Here is a 19,601-nt window from a genome sequence, read left to right on the forward strand (position 1 = left end):
GGCTGTCTAGCAGAAACCCTGTTTACAAGTGGCCAACAACTCTGATAGTGCAGTATTCCCTCACTACTGTGTCAGCTGAGATTATGCTCAAGTCATGAAATTGAACTTGAACCTTCAACTTTCTGACTGAGAGGCAAGAATGTGTAAGAATTATATTAGATGTTCAGGATTACAGTGTAGTTTTAGTGCGTTTAAGTTCAATATTTATATTTAGTATGTCACTAGTAGGCCTTCACTATTAAGGCTATCTCTTGTTGAAGTGAGCATAACATCGTACAACCTCTTCCTTGAGTAGTAGTCAGCTGTAGCTGACTTGCTGCTGACTTTTGGGATACTCTGGGGTCACCTCTGGAACTTGCCTGTGCAAGTCGTCTTCTATCTTCGGTTGTCTTCTTTCTTCATAGTTTAAATAACTTGACAAGTACAGTATCTTTCTCTGTTAATTATCATACTATACATTCCTTAGTACCCTGAAACTTATGTTATTAACACTTTACTTAATTTGCTCAATTTCTCTTAATTTTCCAAGACCTTCTAAAGCTTCCAGACCCTTCATCCTAAAAACCTTGCAAAACCGCTTCTGAAAACCTTTCTTAACCTTTGTTCCTTCTCCCTTCAACCTTCCTTTAAACAGAACAGAGTCTCGCCTAGAATACCTTAAATTATTATAAAGAGAATACCACTTCAGGCCACTTAACTAATCAAAGCCAATTTACATAAACCATTTCTAAGATGTCACTCAGGTCTGCAGACACATCTTGGAAAGTTGTAACTGTCTGCTTGTGAGAATTATAGTAAGATAGCGTGTTATACTGATAACAAGGTTGAGAAGGCTCAGCACACAATGCTTTCTAGCCATAAGACTATCTGGTCCCTTATTCTTATGCCAGCCCCGAGACTGCTTGACCTAAATAAGAGAAGTGCTTCTTTGTTTCTATATATAATGAACTGCTATGGGAACATTGACATTGCATAAGGGAATTAACCCCTTTGGTTGGATGACAGCACTTCTATGCTCACCATCATTGCATCCAATTGTTTCTTATATAATTTAAGAGTTTTCATCTCCGTTACTTTACCTGGATATCCATTCCAAGTGTTGATCATTGTTCGTGTGAAGAATTTCCTGATATCAGTTCTAAATTTTCCTTTTACTAGTTTCAACTTTTGTCCCTTTGCCCTACTCTCACAATTTAGTTTGAAGTAATTTTTCACATTTACTTTTTCCACACAGTTTACTATCTTATAAATCTCAATAAGGTCATTTTTCAGTTGCCTCCTTTAAAGGCGACAAAGTACAAGTTTCTCCAATCTTTCCTCATATCTCACACTAACACTAGGGCTATGATTTTAACCCGTGGGAGGGATTATGATTAGGCCGAATCCACTTATCGGCCTGAGGTCATTCCGTTCCCGCCCGGTGCCATTTCACCTTCGGGGACTTTCAAGTCGACCGAAACTCCCGCTACAGGCAGGGAGCAGTCTACTTTAAATTCAAAAGTCGTGACCCAGTTACATCATTAGGTCCACGGTGTGATTTTAACGTCGTGTCAGGGGGAGTTCCACACTGTTTGGAACTTGACAGCCGAACCACAGTGGGAGGCACCAATTGGCCAGAAGAGACCAAGGTAAGTTTTGTACAATGACTTTTGTAAGAGCTCCTTGTGGGCCAGGAGGAGCAGGAATGCTCCCCCCAGGCCCTGCAAGGAGTTCCTGGGCTTCCCCAGCCCCGACCTTGCCTCTCCTTCTATCGGTTGCCATAGCCCTTGCCCAGCGCTGAAGTTCTGCCGAGAACCATTCCTATGGGCCTCCGGCGTCCTAATGCTCCCGAGCCATTAGTCCTGCCGGTTTCAGATGGGAGACAGTGCTACAATATTTAAATGAGGCCCAGGAGTTAAAATGGCCCGGTGCTCACGCTGTGAACCTCATGGGAGTTTCCCTCCCGTCCGCACCCCCATCCATCCCAAACATGCCCCCCAGTAAAACTCAAAGCCTAGGAATCAACCTTGTGGCTCTTCACTGCATCCAGAGCTTGAATCTGTATCTCAGGTATCTCAGGTGACCAGAACTGGCCATAGTACTCAAGGTGTGGTCTCCCTAGAACATTGTACAGTTTGATCGTAACTTCTACTGACTATCATTTTATTGTTTTGGCTATATAGTTCAACTTACTGTTTGTTTTTTTGATTGCTGTGTGTCGGGCCTACTAAAACCCCAAGGTCTCTTTCAACTTCATCTTCAGTTATTTCAGCACCATTCATGGAGAACATATGTGGCCCATATCTTCACCCTATTTGTAATATTTTACGCTTGTCTGTACTAAAATTTACCTGTCATTGTTCTGCCTACTTACATATTTTCTAACTCGTATTGTATGGCCCAAGCTGCTTCCTCAGAAACAGCCTCCTCTTCTAATTTAGTATCATCTTCAAACTGAACCAAGGCTTTAGGCTTTAAATGGTGTCAGAGGACATAGCCTCCAGTGAGTAATGACAGGGAATTTTTTTGCCCTCTGATGTTACATAGCACCTCGCATAACAGTCTGTGTGAAATAGGTCGAAAAGTGGTTCACTTTCAAAATGCCTCAATATAAATCCAAATAAAACATCAATGAAACAAATCCTGCCTAAAATGTTCAGGCTGAGAGGTGGACTGTTATCCTTTACAGTACAGAGCCGACCTACACTATGCAAAGAGTAATTATTGGTTATTTCTGCTACCCTCGGGGCAATAGTTTATTGCTGCGCTCCTCCACTGCACTATCATAGAAATTACAGCACACCAGGAGGCCTTTTGGTTCATAGTCCCTGTGCCAGTGCTAGCTCCTCAACTAAAGCTATCTACTGTTCCCCAGTATCTTTGCATATTTTTCCTTTTTAAATATTTATCTACTTCCCTTTTAAATGAAGTTACAGTCCCTACCTCAATAGCCACTTGCGGTGAAGCATTCATTGTTCTAATGACCCTCTGTGAAAAAAATTCTTGCACTTCCCTTTTTTACTCCTCCAGTAATAATTCACAGTCAGTGTTATCAACCAGTGGAAACAATTTTTCATTATTGTGTAATGTAGGGCAGAATTCCTTTCTGATAATGTATATGTACCAAAATTCCGATTCTCTCATTTTAATATTCGTGAGATTGGAGACCACACAGCATTGAAGGCTTTTGGCAAATGATGTGCTACTAATGTATTCTCCTGCTTCCTGTTATTGTTAATTTAACTATGTGGAAAATGCATACATTATGAATTATATAAAGTAGTCATGGCAAGGCCCCTGCCTCACTCGCACACTCTCCTTGCTTAGGGAGGACATGGAGAAGGGAGAGGACCATGGAAAAAGGATAGGGTCATGGAAAAAGGATAGGGCCATGGAGAGGGAGAGGACCATGGAGAAGGGAGATGGCCATGGACAGGGAGAAGGCCATGGACAGGGAGAAGGCCATGGAGAGGGAGAGGATCATGGAGAAGGGAGAGGATCATGGAGAAGGGAGAGGACCAAGGAGAGGGATAGGGTCATGGAAAAAGGATAGGGCCATGGAGAAGGGAGAGGGCCATGGACAGGGAGAAGGCCATGGAGAGGGAGAGGACCATGGAGAAGGGAGAGGGCCATGGAAAAAGGATAGGGTCATGGAAAAAGGATAGGGACATGGACAGGGAGAGGGCCATGGAGAAGGGAGAGGGCCATGGACAGGGAGAGGGCCATGGAAAAAGGATAGGGTCATGGAAAAAGGATAGGGACATGGACAGGGAGAGGGCCATGGAGAAGGGAGAGGGCCATGGACAGGGAGAGGGCCATGGACAGGGAGAAGGCCATGGAGAGGGAGAGGACCATGGAGAAGGGAGAGGGCCATGGAGAAGGGAGAGGGCCATGGAGAGGGAGAGGACCAAGGAGAGGGAGAGGACCATGGAGAAGGGGGAGGGCCATGGAGAGGGATAGGATCATGGAAAAAGGATACGGCCATGGACAGGGAGAGGGCCATGGAGATGGAAAAGGACCAAGGAGAGGGAGAGGACCATGGAGAAGGGAGAGGACCAAGGAGAAGGGAGAGGAACATGGAGAAGGGAGAGGACCATGGAGAAGGGAGAGGGCCATGGAGATGGAGAGGACCATGGAGAAGGGAGAGGGTCCTGGAGAAGGGAGAGGAACATGGAGAAGGGAGAGGAACATGGAGAAGGGAGAGGACCATGGAGAAGGGAGAGGGCCATGGAGATGGAGAGGACCAAGGACAGGGAGTGGGCCATGGAGAGGGAGAGGGCCATGGAGAGGGAGAGGGCCATGGAGAGGGAGAGGGCCATGGAGAAGGGAGAGGGAGAGGACCAAGGACAGGGAGTGGGCCATGGAGAAGGGTGAGAGCCATGGAGAAGGGAGAGGACCATGGAGAGGGAGAGGGCCATGGAGAGGGAGAGGGCCATGGAGAAGGGAGAGGGCCATGGAGAAGGGAGAGGGCCATGGAGAGGGAGAGGGCCATGGAGAAGGGAGAGGGCCATGGAGAAGGGAGAGGGCCATGGAGAAGGGAGAGGGCCATGGAGAAGGGAGAGCGCCATGGAGAAGGGAGAGGGCCATGGAGAAGGGAGAGGGCCATGGAGAGTGAGAGGGTCCTGGAGAAGGGAGAGGGCCATGGAGAAGGGAGAGGGCCATGGAGAGTGAGAGGGTCCTGGAGAAGGGAGAGGGCCATGGAGAAGGGAGAGGGCCATGGAGAAGGGAGAGGGCCATGGAGAAGGGAGAGAGCCATGGAGAGGGAAAGGGCCATGGAGAAGGGAGAGCGCCATGGAGAGTGAGAGGGTCCTGGAGAAGGGAGAGGGCCATGGAGAAGGGAGAGTGCCATGGAGAGGGAAAGGGCCATGGAGAAGGGAGAGTGCCATGGAGAGGGAAAGGGCCATGGAGAAGGGAGAGCACCATGGAGAAGGGAGAGGGTCCTGGAGAAGGGAGAGAGCCATGGAGAAGGGAGAGAGCCATGGAGAGGGAAAGGGCCATGGAGAAGGGAGAGCACCATGGAGAGGGAAAGGGCCATGGTGAAGGGAGAGGGCCTTGGAGAAGGGAAAAAGCGTTTGCCAAAGGTTCAACTTCAAATTATGTGCTTTGTTTTATTTTAATGTATTAGAAATGAAATGACTACTGATTTATCTTATTCTGTACTATTGTCATCTTTATTGAATAAATCTACTGCCGTGAATAGGTCAAACTCTGCCAAAACAGAAATGAATCAGTTAAATTTTTTAAAATTAAGCTGCAAAAAAACAGATTAAAAACCCAGGCCAATGGTGTCCTCTGGGCGTCCTCTGTCCCAGGCTTCCCCCATCCCCTTGATGGGGATTCCTCTCCCGGAGCCGTCTGATGGGCTTATCTTGTGCCAGGGACCGCTCCTGCGGGTCCCATGTGGTGATGGCCTGCTGCCTGAATTCCCACTCCCGCCCGCCGGCCAGGCAGCGTTTCCTGTTGGGTTCGGGCAGGATTCCGATCTTGCATATGTGAATGAGACTCAGGAGCTACAATCCTTCTGGGCCTAAGCATGTTTCTGCCTCTCGATGACTTTATCTGATATTGGCTGTCAATTAAAATATATAGCCATATATAATAAATAGGAATGTAACTGTCCAATACATCAATAATATTGACGCCTAGGTGTCAAAAATGTACTTGTTTTGCAACAACATGGATTACAATCTAGGGGGGAAGAAATCATACTTGAGTGAAATCCATTCTGTTTGGCTGAGCCCAACAATGTTATTTTTCTCTCCTATTGTTAAAGTTTGATTATTTGTTACATGCACAGTGATTTATGAAAGCTCAGCCCTATTAGACACAAAAGGCATTTCTAGACACAAAACAAATCAAGGGGTATGGGGAGAGAGCGGGAATATGGTATTGAGATAGAGGATCAGCCGTGATCATATTGAATGGCGGAGCAGGCTCGAAGGGCCGAATGGCCGACTCCTGCTCCTATTTTCTATGTTTCTATTATACTATAATCTCAGGTCTGTACTTTAGTTTTTATCCAGAGAGGGTCCTTTTACACAGCACTGGCTTTCCCATAAAAACACGATTGAATCAATTAAACAAAAGCAAAATACCGCAGATGCTGGAGATCTGAAATAAAAAGAGAAAATGCTGGAAACACTGATGAAAGGTCATCGACCTGAAACGGTAACTCTCTATCTCTCTCCACAGATGCTGCCTGGCCTGCAGAGTGTTTTGATTTTTGAATCAATTACCTTTGGAATAACTCCAAAGTTTTACTTTGTTTCCAGCGTACATGCTGGCTCACCACTCCCTTGTGTACCAATTACCAAATCAATACATTTCCAGGGCTTCTAATAGAAAGGAAGAACTTGCATTTATATAGCATCTTTCATATGCTCGAGCTATCTGAAAGCATTTCACAGCCGATGAATTGCTTTTGAAGTGTAGTCACTGTTGTTTTCTGGGCCAATGCAACAGCCAATTTTCGCACACCATGGACCCATAAACAGCAATGAGACGAAAGACTAAACTGTTGGTGAAGGATGAATGTTGGCCAAGATACAGGAAAAACTCCCTGCTCTTCTTCAGAAAAGTGGCATGGGATTCTTTATGTCCTTCCGAGTAGGGAGGTGGGGCCTCAGTTTAATGCCTCATCTAAAAGACAGCGGCATGGAAATTGAATCCTGCTCCTCCTGGCTCCACATTCAGGTAAGCAGAACATTTTATACTTACCTTTTTGGTGGCAGCCTCCAAAGGACCACTGGTTTGGCTGCTGTGCACCAAGAAAACTGAGCATGCACGTGCATGCTGTGGTCAGTCGCGATCCAATTTGGCAAAGGGGCCTGAAAATGGCGCTAGGCCCCCCGATTTGCATAAGCAATGGGCCTAATGCCCATTTCAGGCGGGTGCCCTGGAATAATACAGGGCACCCTAACCAATATGGAGTGCGGTGCACTTACGGCTCAGACTGAGCATGCGCACTCCATGCTGGACACTTCAGCTCCCAATTCTCACCCGAAAAACAGGCTCTGCACAATCAAATTTCTCGGCTAACAACTCTGACGGTGCAGTACTCCCTTCCTACATTACAACAGAGACAACACTTCAAATGTACTTCTTTGGCTAAATGCGCATTGGAACATCCTGAGGACGATACATAAATGCAAGTCTATCTTTTCTTTCTTACTACTGCACTGAATTGTCAGCCAGGATTATGCTAAAGTCATATGAAATGGGACTTGAACCCACAACCTTCTGACTGAGAGGCAAGAATGTTTGCAATTGAGCCAAGCTAACCCTAGCAATAGCATAGTAATACTGTATTTTGATTATTGATATTAATCATTAATTATGGCAAAGCATAACACTGGAACTTTATTGATTTTGCTGTGGGTGTATAGACAAGTGGTGTATATCAACTGTGCAGCATATTGGTGCCCTAGCCATTAGGAGAATGAAGTATAGGATTAACTTTAGTCAGTGATCAAAATGAAGAAATCCTCTGCTTATAAATACAGCCAAGAATTCAATCAGGTGTAAAATTAACTTTATTCACTGCTGAACGACCTCCAACAGAGCAATAGAAAGAGCAAGGGACACCAATAGAAACAGCCAGGGATATAAGAGTTGGTCTAACTTGTATCCATCATACCTGACTGTACGTTCTAACAGAGTTTGTTACAAGGTTACAATGTAGTTTGATCAGACTGTTATTTAGAAACTGCTACCAATGACAAAAGTTAACAGTCTGGAGTTTCTGCTAGGGCCACAATTGGGAAAATGCATCTGGAATGCGCTGGACACTACGGCGGCATTGCAGAGGTGGAATTACGCTCAAGTTCCTGTGCAAACTCATTTGCATAAGCTCTAACGTAAAATCTCCCATGAATCATCGCAATTGAGCCGTGTAATCGGACGCAATCGATTATTGACTGGAACATGGCCAATGGGGCCTCAAGATTACTGAATGAAACTATTGAAATTGAAAATATGTTCAAGTAATTGCTGCAGCTGAAGAAACAGGCCAATCAGTGGTTTCAATTGACTGCTGGTCACAGGGCTTATGTACCAAGGGCAGACAATTGACTGAATTTTAAGCGTAAAAAGATCACGGACACTCGAGAGTAAGTGGTTATGGGCATAACTCACTTACATTTTAAATTCCGCGATCTCTTTGCGCTTTCAGTCGATTCCACCCAAATTTCGCTGATATCTGGGTGGAAAACATGCAGAAACTCCAGGCTGAAGTTATCTGGTACTGCACTTCAAACCATTCTCGAGCAGGAAATAGAATGGATTTCACAACTGCCACCATGGGCCTGGGCACATCCAGCGCCTGTGGGTAAATGCTGGCCTCGCCAGCGACGCCCACATCCCGTGAACGAATAAAAAAAAAAATCAGGTTTTTTTTTCTCTGTCGGTACTCATCCATTTTTACTATAGTTCCTCACCCCAGAACTGGATGACTGAACTTTTCCAAATTTAAGTAGGTTAAGTGGCTTATTATTCGCTTGAGAAGTGTTAAAGGATCATTATTACAGGTGCAAACAAAAAGCAAAAGACTGCAGGTGTTAGCAAACTGGAAACACTCAGCAGGTCAGGCAGCATCCGTGGGGAGAACAGATACTGACTGACCCGCCTACAGTTGCCAGCGTTGGCATGTTATGATTGACTGATACTTTTTGTCACGACTAACAAAATCACTTTCTCATGAATTGGATATTTCAAGAACATGCATTCTTGTCAATTGATAATAGTTTAATTTCAACAAAATATAGGCAAATAGCCCACTTTTTGGAAAAGTAAAAATTTTGACCTCTAAACTTGCCAGTTATAAAAATGTATCTATCCTTGTGGTTTGCTTTTAGCCACAGGTAGCACCTATTCAATCATCAAGTACTGCACTAAAAAATTAATGATTTAACTTGGAAATACTCCTGTGCTTGAACAAAGGGACAGGTCTGAACATATGATTTAACTTTAATCAAAATGGGTTACTTTGGCCCTAAATAACTCACTAATAAAACTTAATTTAGAATTTTATGTCGAAGTTTATCTATGCTAACTTCAAAAAGTCATTGATGTATTGAAGAGAGTTCAAGCAAGATCAACAGATAACCAGTACTTGGGGCTGTGTTATGAGGAGAGAATCAGAGAATTAAACTTGTTTTCGTTAGAGAAGACAATTAACAGGGATATATTTCAGATGTATAAAATGTTGAGTATTTGGATAGTAAGTAGGTTATTCAATATAGGCTACGAGAGCAGCATTAGAAGGCATGAGTACAAAATTAGCAACCTTTAAGCAAGACTGGAGATTAAAAAGATTTTTTCCCACAGAATAATGGATATGTGGAACAGACTCCCAGTAAAAGCAGTTAATAGCATATCAACTAACTCCTTAAAATAACTGCATAAATATGTGTCTAAGAACAGGATTGAAGGTTATATGGATAGACACCGATGATGAAATAGTCTGTGGAACACAATGGCTCACTATGTACTGCTTGGACCATGCAAGAACCAGCTGGTCACTGTAATGTCTGTGTGTATATATACACCGGGGAGTGGTTTAGAAATGTCTGTGCTGAGTTGAGTTTAGGACAATGTGCCCTGTGAGAAATGCCCCAAACACTGAGCCCGCTGACCTTTGTGTGATCTTTCGGTTTGGTTCAGGTCGGTCTGAGCCGACCGGTTTTGACGTCTTAATTCCAAATACAGATTGACTTTGACTCAGGCTCCCAGTTCAGAGTTGTCACCTTCACATAGAACCTCAGCCCAAACCAGAGTCCAAGGAGATATGAAGAGAGATGGGGGGAGGATTTTTGGATGGGCAACCCGGAAGTAAGGGTTCCTGCACGTCGTTATGATTTTGACGATAGGACATCTTTAAAATTTTTTCAACAGGTTTCGCCTCCCGACAGGCTGCCAGTCTGTCAATCTGGCAGTTGGGAGAGATCGGAGTCTTCGGGATCTGGATGGGGGAGGTAGGGGAGAGATCGGAGTCTTCGGGATCTGGATGGGGGAGGTCGGGGAGAGATCGGAGTCTTCGGGATCTGGATGGGGGAGGTCGGGGAGAGATTGGAGTCTTCGGGATCTGGATGGAGGAAGGTCGGGGAGAGATCGGAGTCTTTGGGGTTTGTTTGGGGGAGGTCGGGGAGAGATCGGAGTCTTTGGGGTTTGTTTGGGGGAGGTCGGGGAGAGATCGGAGTCTTTGGGGTTTGGATGGGGGAGGTCGGGGAGAGATTGGAGTCTTTGGGGTTTGTTTGGGGGAGGTCGGGGAGAGATCGGAGTCTTTGGGGATTGGATGGGGGAGGGCCGGGGGGTGATCGGCGTCTTTGGGGTCTGGATGGGGGAGGGCCGGGGAGAGATCGGAGTCTTCGGGGTTTGTTTGGGGGAGGTCGGGGAGAGATCGGCGTCTTTGGGGTTTGGATGGGGGAGGTTGGGGAGAGATCAGAGTCTTTGGGGTTTGGATGGGGGAGGTCGGGGAGAGATTGGAGTCTTTGGGGTTTGGATGGGGGAGGTCGGGGAGAGATCGGAGTTTATGGGATCTGGATGGGGGCGGTCGGGGAGAGATCGGAGTCTTTGGGGTTTGGATAGGGAAGGTCGGCGAGAGATCAGAGACTTCGGAGTTTGGATGGGGGAGGTTGGGGAGAGGATGGAGTCTTTGGGGATTGGATGGGGGGGACGATCTCTGGGGTTTGGAGCGCATCGGATATCGTTGTGGGAGGGTCGGCCGATCGTGGGGGGTTTAAAAGGTAAGCTTGGTGAGCCATAGGGAAGCACTCCTGCTCCTCCTGGCCCACAAGCAGTACCATAAAGGCACTTACCTCATGGATCCGGCCCTTTTCGCCTCCTTTTACCTGCCATGATTCCCGTGGCACAAGATACCCGTGCTGGAGGTGTTGAATTTGAAGGTCTGTTAAATTTGATTTAAAATCACCTAAATAACATGTGATAATGAGGTTAATTGCTGTGATAAATACCTGCCTGTCTGCTCTAATTATTGGCCCTGCTCCGGTGAGTAGGTTACTCGCACACAGCCAAACGCGCCTCCGTTAAACCCGGAAGTGGGCACGTTGGAGCCAGGTTGCAGTCCCGCTGCAAAATTGTATTATTTTAACTTCCCACCTGCCCCCAGCCCACCTGTTCTTGGGGGTTAAAAGTTCCCCCGGGGCCTTTTAAAAGTAGAGCCTGACTGTACCTTGTGCAGTGCAGGGGGTTCTCCCTCACAAATGTCCATAGCAGGTTGTACATAGTCTATGGAGTCAATGGGCTGGATGGCGTATGGCCGTTTATAATCCCATACTTTTTTATGTTCACATTACATTGTCTTAAGGGGACAAACTAACCAGGAACAGACTTGAAGAATGGGAATATTTATAAATGAATTTAACAAGGCCCAATTCATTTCATGAATCTGGGTTATGACTTCAATTCAACAATCATCCTTAACCACTACATCTGTAGTATAATTACTTCATGCAACACTTATTACCCAACAGCCTTTAAAATACAAAGTTGCATTGATCAACACAAATGCTGTATGAAATCAATGCTCTAACTAATCCGACTTCTATCACAAGCCGATTTGAAGAATTAGTTTTTTTTAGCCAATGTGGAGCATGACAAGTAAGATTGCACCAAGCATGTGACAACCATTGCAGTAGTGTGTTACTGCCGGGCTGATACAGCCTTTGCACACAGAGATCTTTAGAGAAGGGCGTGTTTGTGGTGCAGATAACAGAACAATAGCAGTGTTTTGTTTAGGAAACAGCTGCAGGAAGAAGGGGTGTGCACTTTTTGAGAAGAGACTAGCAGTGTATTTTTCCAGACTGTGTTTTTATTCAGTTGGGGCACTTCAATGTGTAACAGCAGTTGCAATGGCAGAGTAAAGAGCAACTCTTTCACCTCAGGTAAGTTTATCTTTATGTCGTGCTTCCTGATTTAGGCAACAAATCCAAACATGCTGCTTACAAAGTGACTTCATAACTTTACAAGGGTTTGCTGTTTCCTCACTGTCTCTAAGCAAGGAATACAGCTTACTGAGGGACAGCAACATGTCTTGTATCATCTATAATTTATTGTACGTTATATTGTGTTATGAAGGCACTGAAAGCTCATTTCATCAGGATCCCTTGAATAGTCCCATTAATAGTCAGCATTGTAACATTTAAAGTGTTTAAGTGGTTTGAGATGAGACACTGTAATTCATGTATTTTCTCTGATTTTTGGTCCAGTTTTGGGAATAGCTAAAGTTGCAAAACTTGGACGTGGAGGCAAATGAGCATCTGTGCTTCTTTGCTAAATATGTGCAGGAAATGACCTACCCAAACTAATTGGGACTATGGGTTTATAGCGTAGATTCATTTATTTCTTTATTAGGTGGGACAAGTGCTGATTTCTTTGTTTGTTTAATGGAATCGCTACAAATGTATTTAACAGTTAAAATGCACTATAAAATGATTTATAATCACTTGGCAAATTATTCAGCCATAGTTTCATTTCAGAAATAAATTAGCAGCATTTTACTGCTATTGGGCCATTTATTTCAGGCAAATATTTTCATACCCGAGCTGCTCTACTGAATCACATTGTGTTTGTTGGTGATATTTTCTACAGAATCCAAGTGCCGTTACAAGTGTAGTAAAATATGCTCATGAAATGATAGTCATTGTTCTTACAACATTTCCTCGCTCCCCGTTCCAACTATTCTGGGGTATGATTCCACTGGAGCCAACAGCCTTGCCCAAATGGCCGTTCTTTATGTTGTGAGCCTGGACAGCTTATTCAACCATGAAGGCATCTCAAGTGAGCCAAGTTTATCCTTACCTGACAACCATTTTCTAGCAGGGGTCACTGAATAGAGACCAGGAGCAGAAACCTGACTGGTTCCTCCCACCCCGCTCACTGCCGGCCCAAATTCAGTGCTTCCACAGCCCACCAAAGATGAAGATTGGCTCAGCATAGGCCAGGGATTGGACCTAGGAACTTCCTGCAGTATAGTATACTTGCTGATGCATCCACCCACTGAGCCATTGGGGGGTGCTAGCAACATTTGTCAACACTTTTTAAAAAGATGTTTGAAGTTTGATAACATCTGGCCTTGTATTTAAAGCTAAAGCTGTCACTGGTGCATACGAGAGCAGGTCAGGTCCTTCACTGCAGCAAGACAATTAAAATTCGATCTATGTAAGCAGTCAGGGAACAGAATATGTGCATTGTGGGTACAATTGATCGTAACAAGGTGAACTCCTAATGGAGATAGAATTCTAAGCCTGAGGTCCGATACTTACAAGTCCAGCTTGTATTCTATTCCACGTTTCACTGTATAATTCCTCAGACCGTCTTTGTATCCATTATTGAAAAAGTCCAATATGAAATGAGCAATTATGGGGGCGTTTTTGAAGTGGAGGGGTGGGCATAGCAATCCCAATGCCCTCTGGATATAGCTCGCCAGAGACCTGAACCGTTTTCATGGTCATCCCTCATTCGCAACGAGAATGTAAGTTGCCAGCGTATTCCAAGTGTTGATAGGCAGCTCGCCGTTTGGGAGGGGGGAAGTGGGGAATCCCATCCACAGAGTCGAGCCAGGAGAATGCTATTAAAGGGGGAGGGCCTGGTCAACATTTGGGAGGATTTTTAGGGAAAAATCTTCCCCACAACATTATTTTACCTTTTTCCTTGCAGCCTCCAGCAATCCCTTTAAGGGATGCTGGTTTGGCCTCTTTCTGCCTGGGGCCAATGGTCAGGACTGATACTTCGGGGGCACTGCATTTTGGAGGACTACAATGGCCTGTTTCCAGAGGGAACGTGGCCGCCTATTTTAAGGTCTGTTTCAAAATAGTAGTGGACAGGCCTTGGGAGGGGAAACAACGGTAAGAATTTTTTGTGATTTTGGTATTGCTATCATCCCATTTCTGCTGGAAAAGGGAGTGGTAGAGAAACCAAAATCATCCCTTTATATCTCTCTTTTTGCTGACCAGTATATGTGAGAGTAAGTTCCTGAATATCATCTGATAACACATAAGCTTTTATAGAAGCATTGAATATTAAAAAGTTCTCTGTGACTTATTTTAATTTTTAGCTTTGCTCCTTAAATTTCCTGTGACAATAACTATATTTGCGATAGATTAATTCGTGCTACATTTATGAATTGCACCAGTCCCACAAATCGTTATTTATTGCAAATATAACTAATGAGCCCTCTGTGCTCACCGGCATTTTTATTTTATTCAGGACGATCTGGGGTGTGCTGGTGCTCAGCTTTTCCCTGCTCATTTGGCCGTGAGAAAGTTATTAGTTACTACACTTATCAGCTTGCCCTACAGTCAGTGCACGCATTGTTCTGTTCAAAATTAAAGTCTGAATTAAAGCATTAGCGAGGCATCCTTGTCCCACACGTCATTCCATGATTAAAAGGATAGGGAGGCATCCTGCTCCCAGAGCTCTGCCAATACTTCTGGGGAGACGGTAATACACCCTCAAAGTATCTCTCCCTCCACCGAGCACTTCCTGCATGATCACAGTGTGGTTTCGCAGGTAAATGCACTGCTCAGTGTGCAACTGGAGCCAAACCCACCGGGAAGGTGCCAGGTTTGATTCCCAATCTGATATCAGCTCAGGTAATGGCAGCTACATTTGGCCTCGATTCTCCCAAACTAAAGAAGGGGGAAAGGCTAGTATTCCTACTCCTGATTGCTGTCCAGTGACCCTGCTGGAAAGTGTATGAGGATATTGGGTGAGGACAAGGCTTTTCTCAGCTCTTAAGACCACTGTTGTCAATATTCTGACAATCTTGCCAATGCCATTGTGGGAGCACCATTACCACAAGGACTGCAGCAGTTCAAGGAGAAGGCCCACCATCGCCTTATCATGGAAACTAGGGGTGGGCAATAAATGTCACCCACACCCCAAGAACAAATTAAAAAGAAAGTCTGTTATCCCTCATCTTCTAGGCTTACATGTGAAGGGTGATCTCTTGGAGGAGGTTCTGTCCAACATCTGGCACATGTGGAACCATTCCCCAGGCAGAAGAGGTGTTAGGAACAGGTGGAAACGATTCCTCGCTCTTCGGATTTTGTCTGGCTTAGTTTCTGTCATTTCAGTATCTCACATTCTCTGCAAAACATCCTGGATCCAGACACTAGACAACAGCCTGATAGATCTTTGAAAAAAATTGAATCTAATATCACCAATCTATTAAAAAATGTCTAATCTAATTGCTATGAGTAGCTGTGCAGAACGATTCGATCATTTATTAACTTGCAAGCCCATGTAAAATTATTTTATAACATTGAAAATTAATTTTAAATGACTCAGAAGTTTTCGAGAGACCTTGGGGGGAGGGCTGGAGCGTTTCAAGGCAGCTGATCTGGATGTGGTTTGACCGGACTGCCTAAGGCAGGCTGACAAATGGAATAGTGTCTAATTGTGTCTCATTACTACATGTTTTCAGCAGTAGAAATCCAGCAGGTGGCAGCTGTTGCTGATTTCTTTTTTGAAGAGTGCTGTAAAATGCCACCTAATAGCGTACAAGTCTCAACTTCTGCTGTTCAAGATATCAAGTTTATTAAAGTGGGTGAAATTGAATGAGGATTTGTAATCCTGCCGTGACAAAGGCCATTCAACATCAGTGTGGAAGTGATATCAGAAACCACATGGGAAAAAAAAGCATGTCTTTTTTGGAGGGACATATTAAAAGAACAAGCAGAAAGAACTTGCATTTATATAGCGCCTTTCACAACCTCAGGATGTCCAAAGTGCTTTACAGTCAATGAAGTACTTTTGAAGTGTAATCACTGTTTTAATGTAGGATTATTCACATATCTGCTGTCAATTTCAGGAAATTTTCCGCAGTGTTATATGTCCCTGGTTTAAATCTGTCTGAGTTGCATTAATAATGTGTTTCATGTGTGCTATTCTTGCTTTTGGGCGACAGTACAGGAGGAATGTGTTGATAAGGACCAGAGCTCCCACACTTCCCCAGTACCGTGCAGTGCCTCCTCTTCCAGTTCTATTCTGTCAGCTCCACACTCTGTATTTATCACAGAGACACCCTATCTAATCATAGCATTCGGATTTCAGAACGTGTGCATTAGGAACATAAGTTGAACAGTATAAGGTTAATTTGAATCTTAATGGGCATTGACTCCTAACCCTGAGATCTACTGCTTACAAATACAGCGTGCATTCTTGGTGATTTTTTACATCGTTTCTTAGAGTATCCTGAAATATGTTATTGATCCAGTATCCAAGTCAGCAATTACATTTTTTTGTTCGTGGACAATCCATAATCATTCGCAACCTCGGAGTCCTATGTGACCCTGAGCTGAGCTTCCGACCCCATATCCTCTCCATAACATAAGATCATAAGAAATAGGAGCAGGAGTAGGCTATACGGTCCCTCGAGCCTGCTCTGCCATTCAATAAGATCATGGATGATCTTCTACCTCAACTCCACATTCCTGCCCGATCCCCATATCCCTGGATTCCCTTAGTGTCTGAAAATCTATCGATCTCAGTTGTGAATATACTCAACGACTGAGCATCCACAGCCCTCTGGGGTAGAGAATTCCAAAGATTCATAACCCTCTGAATGAAGGAATTTTTCCCCATCTCGGTCCTAAATGGCCGACCCCTTATCCTGAGACTATGACCCCTAATTCTAGACTCTCCAGCCAGGAGAAACAACCTCTCAGCATTTACCCTGTCAAGCCCTCTAAGAATTTTATTTGTTTCAATGAGATCACCTCTCATTCTTCTAAACTCCAGAGAGTATAAGCCCATTCTACTCAATCTCTCCTCATTGGACAACCCTCGCATCCTAGGAATCAATCTATTGAACCTTTGTTGCATCCCCTCCAAGGCAAGTATATCCTTCCTTAGATAAGGAGACCAAAACTGTACACTGTACTCCAGGTGTGGTCTCACTAGAGCCCTATATAATTGCAACAAGACTTCCTTACTCTTATACTCCAACCCCCTTGCAATAAAGGCTAACATACCAATTGTGTTCCTAATTGCTTGCTGTACCTGCATGTTAACTTTCTGTGATTCATGTACAAGGACACCCAAATCCCTCTGAATACCAACATTTCTTAGCCTCTCACCTTTTAAAAAATATTCTGCTTTTCTATTCTTCCTACCATGTGCTGCTGAAACCCTCATCCTGTGTTACCTCTAGACTCGACGATTCCAATGCTCTCCCAGCTGGCCACCCACCTTTCACTCTCCGTAAACTTAAGTTCATCCAAAACTCTGTTGCCCACACCCTAACTTGCACCAAGTCCCGTTCACCCATCAACCCTGTGCTCGCTGACCTACATTGGCTCCCGGTCTGGCAACACCTCAATTTTAAAATTCTCATCCTTGCGTTCAAATCCCTTCAGGGCCTTGCCCCTCCGTATCTCTGTAACCTCCTCCAGCCCTACAACCCTCCGAGATCTCTGCACTCCTTCAATTCTGGCATCTTGTACATCCCCGATTTCCTTTGCTCCATCATTGGCGGCCATGCCTTCAGCTGTCTAGGTCCTAAACTCTGGAATTTCCTCCCTAAGCCTCTCCGCCTCTCTACCTCTCCTCTTTAAAACCTACCTCTTTGACCAAGCTTTTGGTCACCTGTCCTAATATTTCTTTACATGGCTCGGTGTCAAACTTTGCTGATAATGCTTCTGTGAAGCACCTTGAGACGTTTTAACTACGTTAAAGGCACTTAATAGATGCAAATTGTTGTAATAATCAGAAGATTATCTCCTTAATCAACAGAGCATGCTCAGTTCTACTGAAAACCTGAATGAGTAATTTTCTATTTAGTTAACTTAGTGGGTGAGGTATCGAAGTGCAGCCAGCATTTATGGAACCATACCCCAGAGTCACTGGGCTACCAAATCGGCCGTGTAGAGCCCATTTGTTTAGGCACTATGCGGCCTCCTAAAGCCCCAAAATGGCATCCGGAATGTGTGCACACGCATCTAGCGTGACGTGCACCAGACGCCATCTTGGTAAAGGCGTTTGTGCACACACAGATAACGAACGCCGGTACCACGCAAATTAAGGAGAATATGCATTAGATCAGTGTGCAACGCTGATTTAAAGGGATAGATACCATTTTGGCACTCAACGCTCCAGCCAACGAACAGCTAAACATGTCTTAGACGACTTGGAGGACCCACCACCAGCGCTATTTAAAGGGATTTACAGGTTAGTTGCTGGATTATTGCTTCGGGCTTCTGATGCATTTGTACCTGTTTTTGGACATTTCCTATACTTGAATACTAGGACTAGGGGACATAGCCTAAAAATTAGAGCCAGAACTTGCAGGAGTGAAGTTAGGAAACACGCAAAGAGTGGTAGAAGTTTGGAACGTTCTTCTGCAAACAGCAGTTGGTGCTAGCTCAATTGTGAATTTTAAATCTGAGATCGATAGATTTTTGTTAATCTAGGGTATTAATGGATATGGGACTAAGGCAGGTATATGGAGTTAGGTCACAGATCAACCATGATTTCATTGAATGGCAGAACAAGCTCGAGGGGCTAATTGCCTCTGCCACTTGCTGCCTTCTGTTATACGTCACCTTCTCCTGTGAGAAAGTGGGACATGTGTTGGTGAGTGTCCTGCAGGATGTTTGGGTGATGTGCCTGTCATGGTTGAATAGCTGCCAGTATGTGTGAGTTGTGGGTGTGTGGCTTGCAACAGTGGTAATGTGTGAGGGTGAGGGGAAGCATCTGCTTGGAAGAGTTGAGTACTGATTGAAAGAGTCTGTTGGTATGTGAGTGAGGGGGGGGGTGTAATGCATGGAGCAGTGGATGCGGCTAGTGGTGCAGTTGGTAGGAGATGCCACTTGACATTTGACCCCACTCACCTTGACCACTCGTGTCAAAGCATTGAACTTCTTCCTGCACTGCATCCATGTTCGTGGTGCTATGCATCTGGCATTGACTTCGTCCCCTACTGCCTCCCACTGCCTTTTGAGCATATATCTGGGACCTCTTGCACCCCTGCGGATACAGGATGCCCCTCCATCTGTCCACCTCTTGCACCAAGACCTGTAGTGCATCAGCAGAGAATCTTGGTGCACACACTCTCGTAGGCCTTGTACAAACTCAGATTGGAGGGTGTGGGATTTAGTAATGCACAATCTTTATTCAATGTCTTAGCATAACTCATCAGTTTGTAAACATAGGGACGGGACCTGCATCTGTGTTTTACATGTGCGATGCCTGATCTCCGTTCAGACTCCGTGCGGACCTGTATCTTATTTTTTGCACATAAGAGGTGCAGGCTGCCTTTAAGAGGTGCGAGCCACTCACGCAATATCGGCCTCCCTGCTGGTGAGAAGTCACTGAACAACGCAGCTAGGCCTATCTGCTCACGCTGGAATCAGGTAAATGACCAGGCAATACGAATCTCACGTGCTGCCTGCATCGGAACGACCAGGCACAGGTTAATGGCGCACCGCGACCCCCGTGCCCAGATTCGGGGGTTATTGAATTTAACCCCCATTGTCTTCAGAAGAAAAAGGGAAGGAAACAGGAAAGAAAAGACCCGAGGGCCAAATACCAAGGCCTTTCTGGTGCACTTCTGCAGTAAATTCAAAGTTCCCATTTGGCCTTGCTGGGAGCAGAGCCTCTACTGT

The 19,601-nt window shown here is 44.9% G+C and overlaps 1 protein-coding gene across 2 annotated transcripts in view; it reads left to right on the forward strand.

The window, feature by feature from the left end:
• Positions 1-11,807: 11,807 nt before the first annotated feature.
• Positions 11,808-19,601, forward strand: part of jcada (junctional cadherin 5 associated a) — a 168,045-nt gene continuing 160,251 nt past the window's right edge. For both annotated transcript variants that reach the window (XM_068007284.1, XM_068007292.1), the window contains exon 1: positions 11,808-11,879. The gene's annotated coding sequence lies outside the window, so the exon portion shown is untranslated. The remainder of the gene's footprint in view (positions 11,880-19,601) is intronic.

Source organism: Heptranchias perlo, chromosome 2, assembly GCF_035084215.1.
Source record: "Heptranchias perlo isolate sHepPer1 chromosome 2, sHepPer1.hap1, whole genome shotgun sequence".
NCBI lineage: Eukaryota > Metazoa > Chordata > Chondrichthyes > Hexanchiformes > Hexanchidae > Heptranchias > Heptranchias perlo.